The sequence below is a fragment of the Salvelinus fontinalis genome, chromosome 17, assembly GCF_029448725.1.
Source record: "Salvelinus fontinalis isolate EN_2023a chromosome 17, ASM2944872v1, whole genome shotgun sequence".
Lineage (NCBI taxonomy): Eukaryota > Metazoa > Chordata > Actinopteri > Salmoniformes > Salmonidae > Salvelinus > Salvelinus fontinalis.
The window spans coordinates 39,585,584-39,599,015 of record NC_074681.1 but is presented as its reverse complement, the minus strand read 5'-3'; the positions used below and the strand labels follow the sequence as shown (position 1 = coordinate 39,599,015).

General features: G+C 40.4%; 1 protein-coding gene across 1 annotated transcript in view; it reads left to right on the top strand.

Moving 5' to 3' along the window:
- The first annotated feature begins 3,912 nt into the window (after positions 1-3,912).
- The window catches only part of LOC129814346 (guanine nucleotide-binding protein G(I)/G(S)/G(O) subunit gamma-12-like), a 64,693-nt gene continuing 55,173 nt past the window's right edge, over positions 3,913-13,432 (top strand). The window contains exon 1 of the mRNA XM_055867424.1: positions 3,913-4,262. The gene's annotated coding sequence lies outside the window, so the exon portion shown is untranslated. The remainder of the gene's footprint in view (positions 4,263-13,432) is intronic.

Here is a 13,432-nt window from a genome sequence, read left to right as displayed (position 1 = left end):
TCGTCTAAAGACGCTGATGAAGACACTGGCAGCCTCAACCCAAGTAACCCACAGATGAACATTGACTCAGATGAGTTTCCTGTGGCTGGTGCCCCTTCATCTCCCTCCCTTACCTTGCCCCTAAATGCCATCCTGCCCCAGAAAAATCTAGGTAGAGCCCCCATGAAGGCAATCACCCCACTTCTAGGTTTGAAAATGTGTAGACTGGAAGTGTATTAAAGACTGATAGACTCTATGGTACAACAAATTGTAAACACCAAAGGACATTGATTGGACAGAGTCCCCTGTTATTGATAAGGGAATCAACCTAGATGTTGAGAAGTTTTAGTTATTTTCATACTATCCACACTTCCTTCTGCATTCCCCCTCATAAACATCCCTTGCCCCCTTACCTCTTCCCTGTCTACTGTATCCATGTGGAAGAGCTAGGTTACAAACAAATTGTCCCATGAAAATCATATTCAATCCTATATGTTAATACACAGATATTGAGTTTATATTGTCACTGACATTGTAATATAATGGTCTTCTACCAGTATATTGTGATATTTATGCATTTCATGAATTTGTTAACTTTTCATCTGTTGATTTGTGAACGCTGTACATGCTGGCTAGCTATTGTACTTTCTACTGTATGCTACATGTTGTCATTGGGCTAGCATGGCTATTCATGTCCCCTGTTGTTCATTTGTACTTTACAAAGGAGTTGATGCACAAGGGCAGCACAACATTTCATTTATGGATGTTTGTTTCTTTATCAGGGTTGTCATGTGTTTTTGTTTATGATATTTTGACAATATTTTACTGTTAGTTTGCAAGTGCACGTCATGTACTAATTGTACGTAATGCCTGGCTGTCATTTATGAAAGTTGGCTAGCCAAGGCCCATAGGTTATACTGTACATTGCACTATATTGTATCATTATCTAACTAGACGATTGTTATTCTTATTTGCGGACCTGTCTACTGTATCTATGTGGAAGAGAGGAGTTGGTGCATAAGGGCAGCACAATATTTCATTTATGGGTGTTTAAAAAAAAACACACCATCTTTTGGTCATACAGTGCATTCAGAAAGTATTCAGACCCCTTGACTTTTTCAACGTTTTGTTACGTTAGTCTTATTCTAAAATGGATTTATATAGTTTAGTATTTCCCTCACCAATCTACACACAATACCCCATAATGCCAAAGCAAAAACAGTGTCGTGGAAATTCTTACACGGGGACACTGAAAGTCAATCTTAAATGAATCATTGTTTATTATCAGCGCGCTGGAGAGGTTCCAACCAACTCAATGCACCATAGTACACATGTCAATCAGGAGCTCTGCTGGGGCAGTCCCAGCAGTTGTCTTATATATGGCTATACACAGACAAGTTATATTTGCATGATTTAGCATAATTAATAAATAATTACAGTCTTGTTTCATTCATGTAACCGACTTATACTGGTTCATAACACCTCATGAGGCTTCTTTCTCTCTAAGCTGAGACCTTGAAACTGAGATATTGTTCATTCTCAAAACAAGGTCTGGGCGTACTGCCAAATTGCAGATACTGATAGTGAGGATTTGTACATTCAGCCACTTGCATGAACACAGAAATTGGTTTATATAACAGCACATGAATAGGACACAGACATTAGTTATAAGAAAAGCACAAACATTGAAATTCCATTACAAGAGGTTTTTAAAAATGGTGCTAATTTATAAAAAATGGAAATACACCTTTAGCAGCGATTACAGCCTTCAGTCTTCTTGGGTATGAGGCTACAAGCTCGGCACACCTGGATTTTCTCCCATTCTTCTCTGCAGATCCTCTCAAGCTCTGTCAGTTTGGATGGGGTGCGTTGCTGCACAGCTATTTTCAGGTCTTTCCAGAGATGTTTGATCGGGTTCAAATCCGGGCTCTCGCTGGGTCACCCAAGGACATTCAGAGACTTGTCCCGAAGCCACTCCTGCATTGTCTTGGCTGTGTGCTTAGGGTTGTTGTCCTGTTGGAAGGTGAACCTTCGCCCCAGTCTGAGGACCTGAGCGCTCTGGAACAGGTTTTCATCAAGGAACTCTCTGGACTTTGCTCCATTCATCTTTCCCTCGATCCTGACTAGTTTCCCAGTCCCTGCCGCTGAAAAACATCCCCACAGCATAATGCTGCCAAACCATGCTTCACCATAGGGATGATGCCAGGTTTCCTCCAGATGTGAAGCTTGGTATTCAGGCCAAAGAGTTCGATCTTGGTTTCATCAGACCAGAGAATCTTGTTTCTCATGGTCTGAGAGTCTTTTAGGTGCCTTTTGGCAAACTCTAAGCGGGCTGTCATGTGACTTTTACTGAGCAGTTGCTTCAGTCTGGCCACTCTACCTTAAAGGCCTGATTGGTGGAGTGCTGTAGAGATGTTTGTTCTTCTGGAAGGTTCTCCCATCTCCACAGAGGAACTCTGGAGCTCTGTCAGAGTGACCATCGGGTTCTTGGTCACCTCCCTGACCAAGACTTTTCTCCCAGGCGGACAGCTCTAGGAAGAGTCTAGGTGGTTCCAAACGTCTTCCATTTAAGAATGATGGAAGCCACTGTGTTCTTGGGGACCTTCAAGGCTGCAGATATTTTTTGGTACGCTTCCCCAGATTGGTGCCTCGACACAATCCTGTCTTGGATTTCTACGGACAATTCTTCATGGCTTGGTTTTTGCTCTGATATGCACTGTCATCTGTGGGACCTTAAATAGACAGGTGTGTGCCTTTCCAAATCATGTCCAATCAATTAAGTTGACCACAGGTGGACTCCAATCAAGTTGTACAAACATCTCAAGGATGATCAATGGAAAAAGGATGCACCTGAGCTCAATTTCGAGTCTCATAGCAAAGGGTCTGAATACTTATGTAAATAAGGTATTTCTGTTTTGTATTTGTAATATATTTGCAAAGATTTTGAAAAACTGTTCTCACTTTGTCATTACGGGGTATTGTGTGTAGATTGATGAGGAAAAACATTTATTTAATCAATTTTAGAATTGTTATGTGACTTTTCCCACATAACAAAATGTGGAAAAAGTCAAGGGGTCTGAATACGTTCGCAGAGGGAATCTACACCGGTCACACCAACATCCCCGTGGAAAGTTCCCGACACCTTGTAGAATGCCCCGAATAGTCCAGGCTGTTCTGGAGGCAAAGGCGGTTCTGACCTGATGCTAAATGGGTGTACCTAATAAACTGTCCGTTGAGTAGTTGAAATGTATTTATGTTGAATTTCATATTTGATTAGACATGTTATTTGACCTTGTTTCAATGTTAAGAGTAAAATGGTATGTTTGAATAAATGTCATGCGATCAACCTGAATAGAGGTATATTGAAATAAAATGTGGAGCCACAGTTCAATGATTCCTGCCTGAACAGTGACTCCTTCTGGTATATGAGGGGTAATGCACTTCTGTGAGAACAAGTTGACCATCCAGTAGTCTAACTCTTATGTACCCTGCTTAGCCTTGGAAACAAATTGTTTGATTCAGCTGAGCTATCATGTCAAACACATTTAGACATTGATCAGCTTCCATACTCATTTTCGTACACTACCTAAATAGCATTTAATATTTTAAAGTAACTCAACTTTTCTTACACAAGCTGTATGTGAAAGTAAATTAGCCAGGAGTAAGATTGGGTTTATGTAGGCTACATTGACATCTGATTTGCCCAAAGGACATAATTTTAACGTGAAGCTAGGTGTACTATCATTTGTCTATGGTTGATTGGATATTTGGACATGTAGATGTAGTTGCCATTAGCCCTATAAATAAGATTCCAACCAGCCATTGTGCTTAAAAAAGACGCTATTGCTCTCTAAAGCCTTAGTAAATACTGTTTGTGTAAGAAACGCTATTGCACAGACAGAGGGCGCCTAGGAGGCGGCAATAAATAAAGGAGCAGAGACCGCAAAACATAACATTCTCAGACATCCGCTATGTTCCTTCCCACTATTCTGTGAATCTCCATTTCTCCACCCGTCTCGGTTCGTTTGTTTTCCTCGCGACGCGGAGGAGAGCGTAGTCCTACGCGCAAGTAGGTGGAGAAAATGAAAAGTTAACGATATTGACTATAAGCGACAGCCAACACAGTGTGAAAGTGAAAGTGGCACCAGTTGGCATTCCCAAAGACCGTCGTTTGATCTGCTTTTCATAGCTGTCCCAATAGAGGGCTGTTACTGAGGGAGGTCTCCTCTTAGTTGGTGACGGTTACAGTAGGCGACACGGAGCCTGTACATTGTCCTGGCCAGGTAAGTGTGTCGTGTCAGTCTACCTTGGAAGTCATACGGGTTTATTAATAGGCCTATAACATTCACAGTTTTACGCGCTACAAAACGTTCAGAAAGATAACTGTTGCCATTCAAATGTTAGTCTTCATTTGTACTCCTGCGTCACCCATATTGACAACATAAAATATTGACATTGTTGCCAATTATGCGTGCATTCAGACATATTGTGTCACATTTGTAGCGTGCGTAATATGCGCATAACAGTTATTGCCGTGAGAATGGCATGCTATGATTTTGGGTGTCGACAGTAATCGCACTTCTGACCAAGAACGAATTGCAATAGTCTAATTGTGTAATAGGAACCGCACAATGTACAGTGTATCTTTCCAATTCGTCTATCCGACAGACCATGCGGGTCGACTTGTTAGCGAAACATTGTTAATCATATGCATACAGTAGATCATCAGATCTCTTGTGAAAAGGCAATGCATAGCCTACTGTAGTAAACCAGTTAGCCGAGCAACCATTACATGGCATTAGTCGACTAAATTCAACTCCAAGAGTTACGATGGAATTGAGCAGCGGCTAGTCTGGGCGGACTGGAGCTCCGACATCACATACACTTTTTTTTATCGATTACTATGGATTTCAGCACCCAAAGAATAGCATGCAATATTGTCCAATTACAGTCCGCACACACTAGTTGCAGCTCAACAACATCATTAATCGTGGAGTTGAGTTTAGTCGGCTAACATGGCACATGACAGCTCTATGACGAATTCCACATTTTTAACCCATTAAAAAAGTGCACGATTGCATGTTCTTGGCTTCCTATGGTAAGTTTGACAGACCTGTGAGCTCAGTTCTGTCCAATGTGTATTTTCTCATCATCAACAACAGCACTGACTTTGCAGCCTGGTCTCATAGACTAGACGTAACATAGTATAGGTAATTGCGTGCAATAGTATGATATGTAAAAATTAGTATGATATGTTACATTTGGTATGGTTACATAAGACAGATGATTATTTATGGCAAAAAGGAAATAGGACGGCTGGTCGGGGTGGATGAGTGGGCGTATAACACAAACATGCAAGTTCAAATCTCATATGGACAACTTTAGCATTTTAGGTAATTAACAACTTTTCAGCTACTTTCTAATTTTTAGCTACTTTGCAACTACTTTCATTGTTAGCTCACCCTTCCCCGAACTTTAACCCTTTTAGATAACCCTAACCGGTTAACCTAACTCCTGAACTCAACTTTAAGCCTAAACCCTAGCCTAGCTAATGTTAGCCAATGTTAGGCAACGTTAGCCACCTAGCTAGAATTCTTAGCATACTGTATTTCAAATTCATAAAATATTATACGTTTGCAAATTCTTAACATATAATACGAATTGTAATTCGTAAGCTATCATACGAAATGGGTGATAGACATCCACAAATTAATACATACCATATCATACTAAATGGAGTGTCTCAGATTTACGTACAGAATAATACGAAATGCTCTGAGACCAGGTTGGACTCTGAGATAGATGATGCAGCTGAATTATGGCCAGCACTGGAGCTCATCTGCCAAGGCGTTTATACACAGACAATAACCCAGTATGTGTTCTCTCGCCCATCAAAGAGTGAACACAGGCACGGCATTGATCAGTGTTTAAGTTGAGGTTGTATAGCTATACACTATATCCTGTCACTCTGTGCCAGAAGACCAATGAGACCAACACATCAGTGTCATCTGTAATCACACCCGACAGATTCTCTCTCGAGGAGGACATGTGTAGAACAATGTGAAGAGTTTCATTCCAAAATGCTATTTATCCATTTTCAGAAATGTTAGTAAATTAGATTTTTTTCTTTAAAGAACTTATGAAAGAGGCTGGTTTGTTTTTTTCTCATCTACTCATGGCATGTGGTTGTTCAATGACAGACATGTACATTTGAAGTCAGAAGTTTACATACACCTTAGCCAAATACATTTAAACTCAGTTTTTCACAATTCTTGACATTTAATCTGAGTAAAAAGTCCCTGTCTTCGGTCAGTTAGGATCACCACTTTATTTTAAGAATATGAAATGTCAGAATAATAGTAGAGAAAATGATTTATTTCTGATTTTATTTCTTTCATCACATTCCCAGTTGGTCAGAAGTTTACATACACTCAATTAGTATTTGGTAGCATTGCCTTTCAATTGTTTAACTTGGGTCAAACGTTTCGGGTAGCCTTCCACAAGCTTCCCACAATATGTTGGGGGAATTTTGGTCCATTCCTCCTGACTGCTGGTGTAACTGAGTCAGGTTTGTCGGCCTCCTTGCTCGCACATGCTTTTTCAGTTCTGCCCACACATTTTCTATAGGATTGAGGTCAGGGCTCTGTGATGGCCACTCCAATACCTTGACTTTGTTGTCCGTAAGCCATTTTCCCAAATCTTTGGAAGTATGCTTGGGGTCATTGTCCATTTGGAAGACCCATTTGTGACTAAGCTTTAACTTCCTGACTGATGTCTTGAGATGTTGCTTCAATATATCCACATCATTTTAATTCCTCATGATGCCATCTATTTTGTGAAGTCCACCAGTCCCTAGTGCAGCAAAGCACCCCCACAACATGATGCTGCCACCCCTGTGCTTCACGGTTGGGATGGTGTTCTTCGGCTTGCAAGCCTCCCCCTTTTTCCTCCAAACATAACAATGGTCATTATGGCCAAACAGTTCTATTTTTGTTTCATCAGACCAGAGTACATTTCTCCAAAAAGTATGATCTTTGTCCCCATGTGCAGTTGCAAACCGTAGTCTGTCTTTTTTATGGGGGTTTTGGAGCAGTGGCTTCTTCCTTGCTGAGCGGCTTTTCAGGTTACGTCGATATAGGACTCGTTTTACTGTGGATATAGATACTTTTGTACCTGTTTCCTCCAGCATCTTCACAAGGTCCTTTGCTGTTGTTCTGGGATTGATTTGCACTTTTCGCACCAAAGTACGTTCATCTCTAGGAGACAGAACGCGTCTCCTTCCTGAGCGAGATGACGGCTGCGTGGTCCCATGGTGTTTATACTTGCGTACTATTGTTTGTACAGACGAACGTGGTACCTTCAGGCGTTTGGAAATTTCTCCCAAGGATGAACCAGACTTTTGGAGGTCTACAATTTCTTTTTTTTCTGAGGTCTTGGCTGATTTCTTTAGATTTTCCCATGATGTCAAGCAAAGAGGCACTGAGTTTGAAGGTAGGCCTTGAAATACATCCATAGGTACACCTCCAATTGACTCAAATGATGTCAATTAGCCTGTCAGAAGCTTCTAAAGCCATGACATCATTTTCTGGAATTTTCCAAGCTGTTTAAAGGCACAGTCAACTTAGTGTATGTCAACTTCTGACCCACTGGAATTGTGATACAGTGAATTATAAGTGAAATAATCTGTCTGTAAAAATTGTTTGTGGAGTGTGGAGTGGTTGAAAAACTAGTTTTAATGACTCCAACATAAGTGTTTGTAAACTTCCGACTTCAACTGTATATATTTTTTATTTAACCTTTATTTAACTAGACAAGTCAGTTAAGAACAAATTCTTATTTACAATGACGGCCTACACCGGCCAAACCTGGACGGCATTTGGCCAATTGTGGGACTCCCAATCACAGCCGGTTGTGATACAGCCTGGATTCAAACCAGGGTGTCTGTAGTGACACTTCAAGCACTGAGATGCAGTGCCTTAGACCGCTGCGCCACTCTGGAGCCTTGAGTAAGCCTTGAGGTGGGACCACCCAGCACATCTAGAAGGTAGTGTATTTCATACCGAACCCCACCCGTGAGATGACATAGAGGCACCTGATTTGAACCGCTAGGGGGAAATAGACAGATTTACTAAAAAAGACCAAAATATATAACTTTTGCAACGAACTCTCAAAATGAAGACCAGAATTTACGTTTCACTATAACATCTGGTTTTCGATGAAAATCCTGTATTTTTAAATATACAGGATAAGAACATTCCATTCCAGGTAAACAATGGATATATAGCATTTTGCATCAAAACACATTCATATTTTACACACACATAAAGTAACCATAAATATTAATTTCTGGAAAATTGGTGCATATAGTGTTTTTGAAATAAACTCTTATGTGCTCATCTGTGGCCAGAAAAAGACCCACAAGATTAGATGATCTTATCTTGACCCTCAATCAGGAACTGTAGCTGTTGGCATTGCTGCTGGCATAATTGTTTTTCTATGAATGAGGGCGCTCTTCAGGGAAGGCTGTCTAGTCAAACCATGTCTGGTCTGGTCATAAGGCTCCCCAGCCTGTTCTTGGAATATCGGTCCAGTTACTGCTAAAACAATTATTCTAAGAATGGTTCATTGTCATTCTAAGAATTTCCTGTAACTTCCAATTTTAGGTATTTATGACTACATACACATACATGAGCTTTCATTGTAGCTTTCATTTTAAAACTAGTAGTAATTTCATTTTAAAACTAGTAGTAGTAATTTCATTTTGAAACAGGTAGTAGTAATTTCATTTTGAAACAAGTAGTAGTAATTTCATTTTGAAACTAGTAGTAGTAATTTCATTTTTGAAACTAGTAGTAGTAATTTCATTTTGAAACTAGTAGTAGTAATTTCATTTTGAAACTAGTAGTAGTAATTTCATTTAGAAACTATTCTGTCTTCCTTCCTTCCCGTTTTGGGCTGAAACTCTCAGGTTTGTGTATGAGGAAGGCCGAGCTTAGAGAATGAAACATTGTTTAGGGTTAGGCTATGTTTCTTTATACTGCAATGGATGCCATGCGATCTTTGCTCGGTTGTTTGTGTGAGTTCTGCTTGCGAGGCCTCAAGTTCTTGTTGATACAGTTTAAGACTAACAGTCTTGCAAGTGATGCAAACGTGTGTGAACACACTCTCTCTAACTCACTTCCTCTCTTCCAGTTAGTCGACGCTTATGTGGGAGATTGATTAACCTTCTTAGTATTTAAATCTATCACGTATCTAGTATTAGTCAGAGGATGTGACTGCTTACTCCACAGCCTAATGCAATCCGTCAACTGTTGTCCCCAAGACAATATCATAATGCACTAATACAAATAAAACTTATTTGTGGACGTAATGTGGAACTAAGCCCTTTGTCATCACACACAAATCACATTGACAAAACAGTGAAACATCAATAGCACCTTTTCAGTTGAGTTTAAAGATTAAGTTTAAAAATGATCATTTCAATTCAATAAATCCAACAATAGATTATTCGCCTTTATTAGTGCTTGCGAATCCAGAGTCACATTTCGTCTCACCCAAAACGATAGATTTGCCTAAGGAAATCAGTCAATTCCAATACATTGAGTAGGGCCTTATCTATTGATTTCACATGACTGGGAATACAGATATGCATCTGTCGGTCACAGATACAGTATCAATGCCTAAGGAATCAATGCACCAACAGGGTAATATTTTACAGACAAAATTGTGTTATAACAACCTTTGTGCTCTGAGAGTTGTTTCTTTTTAGCCTCCCCCCTCCCTCGATTTTATAAAGAAGTACATATTACTTCACAGGAAATGACATGTAATAGATTAACACATCTTCCTCTCTGCAGGATGCAGGAAGTGTGTCTGAACTGATATTTTAATCTGATTTGAATGAGGACCAAACGTGTGCTGCACTAACTGAGGGGTTGTCGTAGCAACTATCTGAGATGGGTAGAAGCCATCATCTCCGGCGTTTTGCAACATGTTGTGTTTCGTCCTTATAAGCCCTGTGTGACACTGTCTAGTGTAATGTATTCTTCCTCCCTTCCTTTCTAACAATTTCTCTCGCTATTTCCATCAGCTACATGGGAAATACTCCGTTTTGGTCATGCAGTTTTGGTCATGCATTCTACACTGAACAAAAATATAAAAGCAACATGTAAAGTGTTGGTCCCATGTTTCATGAGCTGCAATAAAATGGCCCAGAAATGTTCCATATGCACAAAAAGCTTATTTCTCTCAAAGTTTGTGCACAAATTTGTGTACGTCCCTGTTTGTGAGTATTGCTAATTTGCCAAGATAATTCACCCACCTGACAGGTGTGGCTTATCAAGAAGCTGATTAAACAGCATGATCATTACACAGGTGCAACTTATGCTGGGGACAATAAAAGGCCACTCTAAAATGTGCAGTTGTGTCACACAACACAGTCTTGAAGAAGCGTCCACCAGAGCTGTTGCCAGAGAATTTAATGTCTCTACCATAAGCCGCCCAACGTCGTTTTAGAGAATTTGGCAGTACGTCCAACCGGCCTCACGATCGCAGACCACATGTAACCACGCCAGCCCAGGACCTCCACATCAGTCTGAGGGAGTGACGAGGAATATTTTTGTCTGTAATAAAGACCTTTTGTGGATAAAAACAAATTCTGATTGGCTGGTTCTGGTTCTGGTTCTGGCTGAGTTACAGTTCATATAAGAAAATCTGTTAAGCTTTTTGTGCGTATGTAAAATTCTGTGATCTTTTATTTCAGCTCAGGAAACATGGGACCAACACTTTACATGTTGCGTTTCTATTTTTGTTCAGTGTAAAATACCCTTCAAAAGTAATTCTAAGATGTCCGTTAGTAGGGGGGTGAGAGGATGGATGAGAAGACAACAAAGAACAGAGGGATATGAAAAGGGGTTATTTTTTGGATGCAGGCAGCATTGTGCCACGTGCCGTCGCCGTGACCACGTGAGTGGTTGCCATGTAGAAGCTGTCCTATGCAGAGACCTTTTCAGTGGACGAGCTTTGTCTTCCACCTGGTGCTCTCTCTCCCTCTCTTTCACGTACTGTACTTATGGTGAAGGAATGGTTCTCATTGAATTTACACATGCACTGACGCCACACACACACACAGCTGATATGAAACAATAGCATTTTCATTTAATTTAAGGCAGTCTATGGGAAGCTCAGATCAATCCCTGGGCACTCATAGCCTGGCCTTTTGAATGCATCCGAGTGAGGTGAGCAGCTGTGGATACTGAGGGTAGCGCCAATGATAACTGATTGCTTGTCCAAACCCAGGGAGGATGTCTTATTGATCATTATTAACTGGGTGGTTTGAGCCATGAATGCTTATTGGCTGAAAGCCGTGGTATATGGTCTGAAATACCATGGCTTTCAGCCAATCAGCATTCAGGGTATGACAAAACATTTATTTTTACTCTTAAGTACAGTTGAAGTCGGAAGTTTACATACAGTTATGTTGGAGTCATTAAAACTTGTTTTTCAACCACTCCACAAATTTCTTGTTAACAAACTATAGTTTTGACAAGTCGGTTAGGACATCTACTTTGTGCATGACAAGTAATTTTTGCAACAATTGTTAACAGACAGATTATTTCACTAATAATTCACTGTATCACAATCCCAGGGGGTCAGAAGTTTACATAGACAAAGTTGACTGTTTAAACAGCTTGGAAAATTCCAGAAAATTATGTCATGGCTTTAGAAGCCTCATAATTTGAGTCCATTGGAGATGTACCTGAGGATGCATTTCAAGGCCTACCTTCAAACTCAGTTCCTCTTTGCGTGACATCATGGGGAAATCAAAAGAAATCAGCCAAGACCTCAGAATATTGTAGTCTGGTTCATCCTTGGGAGCAATTTCCAAACGCCTGAAGGAACCACGTTCATCTGTACAAACAATAGTACGCAAGTATAAACACCATGGGACCACGCAGCCATCATACCCCTCAGGAAGGAGACACGTTCTGTCTCCTAGAGATGAACGTACTTTGGTGCGAAAAGTGCAAATCAATCCCAGAACAACAGCACAGGACCTTGTGAAGATGCTGCTGGAAACAGGTACAAAAGCATCTATATCCACAGTAAAATGAGTCCTATATCGACATAACCTGAAAGGCCGCTCAGCAAGGAAGAAGCCACTGCTCCTAAACCGCCAAAAAAAGCCAAACTACAGTTTGCAACTGCACATGGGGACAAAGATCATACTTTTTGGAGAAATGTCTTCTGGTCTAAGAAACAAAAATAGAACTGTTTGGCCATAATGACCATTGTTATATTTGGAGGAAAAAGGGGTAGGCTTGCAAGCCGAAGAACACCATCCCAACCGTGAAGCACAGGGGTGGCAGCATCATGTTGTGGGGGTGCTTTGCTGCACTAGGGACTGGTGGAATTCACAAAATAGATGGCGTCATGAGAAGGAAAATGATGTGGATATATTGAAGCAACGTCTCAAGACATCAGTCAGAAAGTTAAAGCTTGGTCGCAAATGGGTCTTCCAAATGGACAATGACCCCAAGCATACTTCCAAAGTTGTGGCAAAATGGCTTAAGGACAACAAAGTCAAGGTATTGGAGTGGCCATCAAAAATTCCTGACCTCAATCCTATAGAAAATTTGTGGACAGAACTGAAAAGCGTGTGCGAGCAAGGAGAACTAAAAATCTGACTCAATTACACCAGCTCTGTCAGGAGGAATGAGCCAAAATTCACCCAACTTATTGTGGGAAGCTTGTGGAAGGCTACCCGAAACGTTTGACCCAAGTTAAACAATTGAAAGGTAGTGCTACCAAATACTAATTAAGTGTATGTAAACTTCTGACCCACTGGGAATGTGATGAAAGAAATAAAAGCTGAAATAAATCATTCTCTCTACTATTATTCTGACATTTCATATTCTTAAAATAAAGTGGTGATCCTAACTGACCTAATACAGGGAATTTTTACTCAGATTAAATGACAGGAATTGTGAAAAAGTTTAAATGTATTTGGCAAAGGTGTATGTAATCTTCCGACTTCAACTGTACGTTGGTAACCAACTTAAATTAGCAATAAGGCACCTCTGGGGTTTGTGGTATATTGCCAATATACCACATGTTGCGTCGTGCTGAAGAACAGCCCTTAGTCATGGTATATTGGCCATCTACCATACCCCCTCGGGCCTTTTTGCTTAAATATAATATCATACTATTGATCACATAGTTAGCCCATAGGTTGCTGTTATTCAATTCAAAGATACAGGTACAGTAAGCAGTGAAAACTCAGCCAAGATGGTCTATCCACTTCGACAATATGGTTTATAAGGACTTATAAATTGGGTGGTTTGAGCCCTAGCTATTTCAGTGGATGTTACACACAGTTCTACCAGCAAATGTGTTAAATTATAGCCATGGTATGAAAGGGATAATTAACAAGGGGCTATGCATTCTATGCAAA